The 6051-nt window shown below is 31.5% G+C and overlaps 1 protein-coding gene across 1 annotated transcript in view; it reads left to right on the forward strand.

Moving 5' to 3' along the window:
• LOC118733825 (probable ATP-dependent RNA helicase DDX52) overlaps nt 1–6051 on the forward strand; it is a 10871-nt gene that overhangs the window by 380 nt on the left and 4440 nt on the right. The window lies entirely within an intron of this gene.

Genomic DNA, 6051 nt, shown 5'->3' on the forward strand with positions numbered 1-6051 from the left:
CGTGGCTGTCTTTATTTTCTGCAAATTTTCCACGTCTATAAAAAAAAAAACCCCTAATATCTAATACAATAAATGTTTCTTACTTTTATTTCGCCTCTTGGCTTGGAATGCGTAAACCTCGCACCCCTAGTTAACTGGAGGAATATATCATGTGAATCCATATCTATATATATTTCGTTTTACTCCTTTGATAAATATATTTGCCGGAACATGCGCGCCAACAATTTTTTTACCTATTTAGTTAAATCTATCAATTAAATCCACGAATAGGGATGACACGATTCCAGTAAATAAAAGTATATACTCGATACTTTTCGATCGTTACCAAGTAATTTTGACATCGATACTTTTGAATCAAGTACTGACTAGGTATCGAAACCCGATACTAAAGCAAATTTGGCTTCGGCAATTTTTCCTCCATTGTTATTCCGAATATGGAGCGACAAAGTCGATATAGTGCAAATAATACACGCTCCAATCATAATGCAATAATACAAGGTGTTATGGGCTGGCAGCTTCTCGCTCTAATTCCGCCATATTTGCTGTGTTTCTTTATACATTCCAGATAATCCCATTTCACAGCCGGAATAAACAGAATGCGTTTGAAATATACGTTAACATATCATCAGGAACGTTCTAAAGAATAAGTAAACAAAGGAGTTTATTCCAAACGTTCAGAATGAATAAAGAAATGCAGCCAAAAAAGTAAATTTTGTTTAGAAAAAATATGAAATTTTATGTTTTTTCCACAAACGGGGATTAATTTCGCCCGTTTTTCTTCTTATTCTACGGAGCTGGGCAGTATCAAATCGAGCTGTCACAACTGATACCACCTTGCATTATTGTATCATGCGCTAAAATTGCTTCACCAAAGTCGATGTAATGCGACGAATACACGGCCCAACTGTTCGAGTGGAAGAGTGACTGGATGAATGTTCAGTACAGACGTTCCAACGTAAAATTAAGCTAACTGGGTAACTCTACGGGTTTGACGCGCGTTAGCTCGTAAAGGCCTTGAGCAAAATGCAAAGAAATACGTATGCGGAAAAGACTAGCGGAAAATACAAAATGAAATGTAGTGTGAGCCTAGCTCAGTTATTAAAGAATATAATCAAAGAAGAAAAAAAAAAGGGTACAAAGAGTATAATAAAAAAAAATCTTGGAAAAAACTGAAATATTCCAGAAAATTTAAACACCATCCTTCCATTTAGTCTGGAGAAAAGTAGATGTCAAATAGAAAAATTATTCCAGTTTCCAGAATCTAGATACTAGAAAATCTTTAATTTTTAAATGACTTTAAGAATTTCTTTTAGTAAAATTCATCCGCATCATTTTGTTTCTGCACTCTTCACACTACTTATTGTATGCGGAATTCTACCAGGTGAAGTAATAAGGACAACTATCATATTTAAATCTTTGGCTCATAATTTTTAAGAGCCTATATTCGTGGAAAGTACAACAAAAGAAGGTTTTTTCTCATAAATATTTTATGAGCAAATTTTTCCTTAAACCAGATTAACTTTCTTGTAATTTTTTCCAATGAATTATCTGTCAAATACCATTCATCATTAAACATATAGTTTTGATTTTAGGATTCCTAAACTTGTGACATAAAATAAAAAAAAAATTACTTATTTAGTTCATAAGTAATACCTTCATAGCCAAAAGTATCGATATAAGTAGGTATCGATACTTTAGATCCGATATTTTTCAATCCTATCCACGAAACATTTTCCAGCACGTGCTGCTGAAAAAAAAAGTTGCACTCTCAGCCAGGGTTGCCACTTTCACAAATAATAATGTGGTGGTAAAAAGGTACATTTTTTCTCATTTTGGTAGATTTTTATAAGTGTTTTGTTTGAAAAAAACTAATACAAGTTTAGTCCCGCCATGATAAAAACATAGGGAGGTAGATCCGCCGAGAAACACTTTTAGCATTTTTGATGTTTTCAAGAATTTTAATTTTAACATTTTCTCACAAACTCCAAACAAACACCAAACACCATTCTCATTTCCAATCTCAAACAACAAAAATTTCGAGCAATTTCATTTTTTCATTTTCAGTTTTATATGATTTTAAATGCTGGCAAAATAAAAAAAAAAATCATGCCGAAGAATTGAGAAAACGGTTCTACCTTACTATGTGTATCATGGTTCCCGCTTTATTCTTCATAGTTATATTTATATTATAAATGTCTTTTCAAAAGTGTAGTCTACTTAATCGCTTCAATTTTTGAACGCTTTAATGCACTTTTTCTATAAATGTACATAGGATATTTATGTATATCGCTAACAAGCGAACATATCGTGCTCAATTCAAAAATCATTTTACTGGAATACTGAGGAGCTTTTGATTACTTAAACATTTTAAATGATTCTTTGAATAAAAGAAAAAATTGACAGGTATGTAGTTACACACTATGATTGTTCGTTATAAAATAGCATACCCAAAATTGTTCTGAAAATTCAGAGTAAAAAGTTCGAGACTTAGACGAAATGTTTATGAATTTTTTCTAAATGTTGTAAATATGTGTATTTTTAAGGGTTTGGTTGAAATGCAACCAATATTCTTATAAAAAAATACCAAAAAAATTTACTTAAAAAGCATTGTGAATATTAAAAAAAATACATAGCGAATTTTTGTGTGACTGTATTTTTCTATAATAACTTCAGTTGAAGTTTTTTTAAATGATGAAGTTTCGTAGTTGCCTTTAGTTTCATCACTTTCGCTTTAGCTTGAAGAAAACCGAGAAGATGCCATTAATATGATCCCAAATACCATATTATTAGTTAAATAAAAGTTCCTTAATAAATAGACAATTTTAAAATTGGTAACTAAAAAAAGTTATTGGTAAGTATATTCCAAATTTGAGATATTTTTTATAAGTGGAATGCAGATTTTTTTTCGTCACTGGCAACTCTGCTTTCTGCTTATTTATCCAGGGCTGCATTGGTAATTATAATGAGGGTGTTCACCATGATCCTACTACACAAGATCTTAAAAGATGAAGCAAAAGAAAAAAGTAATTTTCTGTCTGACGTTTGTTATTTCGGCGCCATGTTGTTTTCTTTGAAATGGACCATAAGTAAACAAAGAATATGAGGAGGAAGTATAAAGAAAAATATTAAAGCAATTTTTGAGCGCATGCTTGTGCTAACCAATTTATTATTTTTGTACATGTGTTTGCAACCGATTACCGCGCACTTCATTTCAATTATATTTGAACAGAAATTTTTTTGAAAAATCGCTTTAAAATCGCTGAGATAAACCAAATCCAAAATACAAAGAATTAAATGAAAACAACAAAACAGAAACAGCAAACTTCAAAATTACGAAAGTCACATACTTTTTTCTCAAACGCTATTGCAAATGGCTGCTTGTCAACCGTCAGATCTATTCTAATTGGTTCATGGGTATTGCCAAGGTATTGTAAACTTTCGTATAGTTTATAAATGGGCATGGGACCAAGGCATATTGAATAGGTAATAGCAAGACGCATCAATACAAGGTTCTACACTAGTACAGGAAAATATCATCCAAGACGAAATGGCGAAACTCTAGGATGTCAACAAAACGAATTGGCGAAAATGATCTCCTATTTTCTTATTTCGTTTTGCGAGTGCAAGTTTCAACCGCCTAAAAAATCGCGTTGATTTTTGGGAGTTTTTGTTTGGAGGCTGCTTTTGCGGTATTTTTTTTTTTAAATAACAAGTTAAATTTACAAAAACTGGTGCTGATTTTTTGAAATTTTTTTTGCTTACGGTCTCCCGCATTTTATTTCATAAGAAATTCATGCATGTATGGGAAAAAGTACAAAAATCCGCCACAAAAAAAAAATTTCAAAAATCAACGCGATTTTGTAGGCGGTTGAACTTCACTATGTAGGCTAAAATAGTATGTTGTAGTAAATATTCAGATTAAAAATTAAAATTTTGATGAAAGTTTGTCGAATTTTCCTAAGCTTTGTACAAAATTTGAAACAGTTTTGGTCAAAAATAACAAAAAAAAAATTTGTTCGAAAAGCAATACGAATATCAAAAAAAAAATCAACACGTGGTCACTTGTTTGTGTCACTGTATATATTTATGTTGGACGGCAAAAAATGGTCCATTATATTGTTTTTTTTGGCCTTTTACTTGTATATTGCACACAAAATTTTGATGGTATGGCAACCGTGCTCCAATTATACCCGACCAATGCCATACATGTACATGGTTGGGCCGGAAATGCCTCCTAAATGTATGCTTTAATATTGATACTGAATTACAGAAGTTTAGTAATTAGATGTATGTATTAGGGATTGCCAATCGCGGGATCCCGGTGTTTTTTAGGTCCCGAATATCCCCGGATATATTTGCATTATCCCGAAACATTTGAAATATCGAATTGATAGTAAGAACTTGTTTATGAATTTTGAATTATGGTTTTTGTAAAATGCCGTTTTGACTGCAATTAACAAAAAGCTTGAAACTGTACTTTTCAATTGCATTCTGAGCCTTTTTTAATGAAAAATCTTCTTTAAAATCTTCTTGCTGGCACGAATTTGCAACTTTCCCTCCAAATGAAATCATACACGAAAATTTTAAAGAAAACAACTTATTGTTAGTCATATTTCCAGTAACGCGGAGAATCGGAGAAGGTTTTAACCGCAACTCGAAGAAACTAATGGCACACCCGGAGCGCGCAGATTTTTCACCAAGCCCGGAGGCTCCTAGAACCGGACATTTGGCAAGCCTAACCGTAAGGTATATTTTTACCTTAATTATGTATATATACTACATAATTAAGTTTGTATACAAATGAGCGATGTACGTACATAGGAATTTTATTTTGTGATACTATTTTTCACGTCATTCACTCCGAAGGCTTTATTAAAACTATAAACTATGCGAATATTTTGCCACACTACTTTTTTGTGTGCTATATGTACATATATAATAGCTATAATTGTGATATTTTTGTTAACCTGGAAGTCTTATTTTAAGCATAAAAACCAGCAAAAATAAATGTATAAATTGTAAGAAAGAAGCCATTTTGATAGGTTTATGAACCAGCTCTTGGCAGGAAAGAAAATTTTTCAGTGGTAACCCCTGACCCCTTTTTATTTTGGTATGGTAGAATCGACAAAAAAATGTGGCAGATTTGAGCAAGATGTGGTAGATTTTCCAATTCATAGCTCATAGAATTCAAAAATTAGATCGGGAAATAGTATAAGTGCTTTCGGATCGTAAGATTCAACGCAATTGATACACAAAACAAGTATTGCATTAGTTTTCTAGTTAGAGAATATATTCACGAAGAAAAAAATATTTTCATTAATTTGAGAAAAATCCTACGAATTGATTTATGCAAAAAAATCTACCAATATTTTTTTAGGTGTGCCTCTTTTGAAGACGGTGTGCGAAATGTATGTATATCGCATACACATGATATGTAATTAATAATGAATTATTTGTGCGTGTTTTACCAGACTTAAAATGTCTCATTTTATTGAGTTTATAAAGAATACGACCGTTTAAAAAAAGCTTATATTTTTGTGTATGTATTACAATATAGGATAGAACAAAGAACTCCTTTTTGTCGCATAATACTTTAGCAAATATAAATATGCGGATTTTTAAAATATTAAAAAGTTAAGGTACAGATATATTAAAGCCCAATTTATGATGTACCTTTTTAAAAATTTATTGATTAACTTTTATATTTCTTATTAGAATTGAGTTGGAATTTTAGAGTTATGTGAAAATTTAAACAAATGTTCTGTGTAAAAATGTGGTATATTTAAAGCCTTGTGTGGTAAATGTGGTTAGAAACCTAATTTTTTTTTTTAAATAAGTGGTAGATCTACCACATGTATGGTAGAGGTTCGCACACTGTTTGTAAGTCAAATATTAGGTTTGTATAGTAACCAATAGTCAGTACTAATTTGTACTGGAACTTGCAAATTTTTACTGGAAAAGTGTATGATAACCAGCGTTGCCATTTTAGCCGTTTTCCGGCTAGATTTAGCCGGTTTTGATAGCAACTAGCCGGAGAAAATTCGATCTAGC

The sequence above is a fragment of the Rhagoletis pomonella genome, unplaced genomic scaffold (genome assembly GCF_013731165.1).
Source record: "Rhagoletis pomonella isolate Grant_MI unplaced genomic scaffold, Rhpom_1.0 Rhpom_scaffold_00002, whole genome shotgun sequence".
NCBI lineage: Eukaryota > Metazoa > Arthropoda > Insecta > Diptera > Tephritidae > Rhagoletis > Rhagoletis pomonella.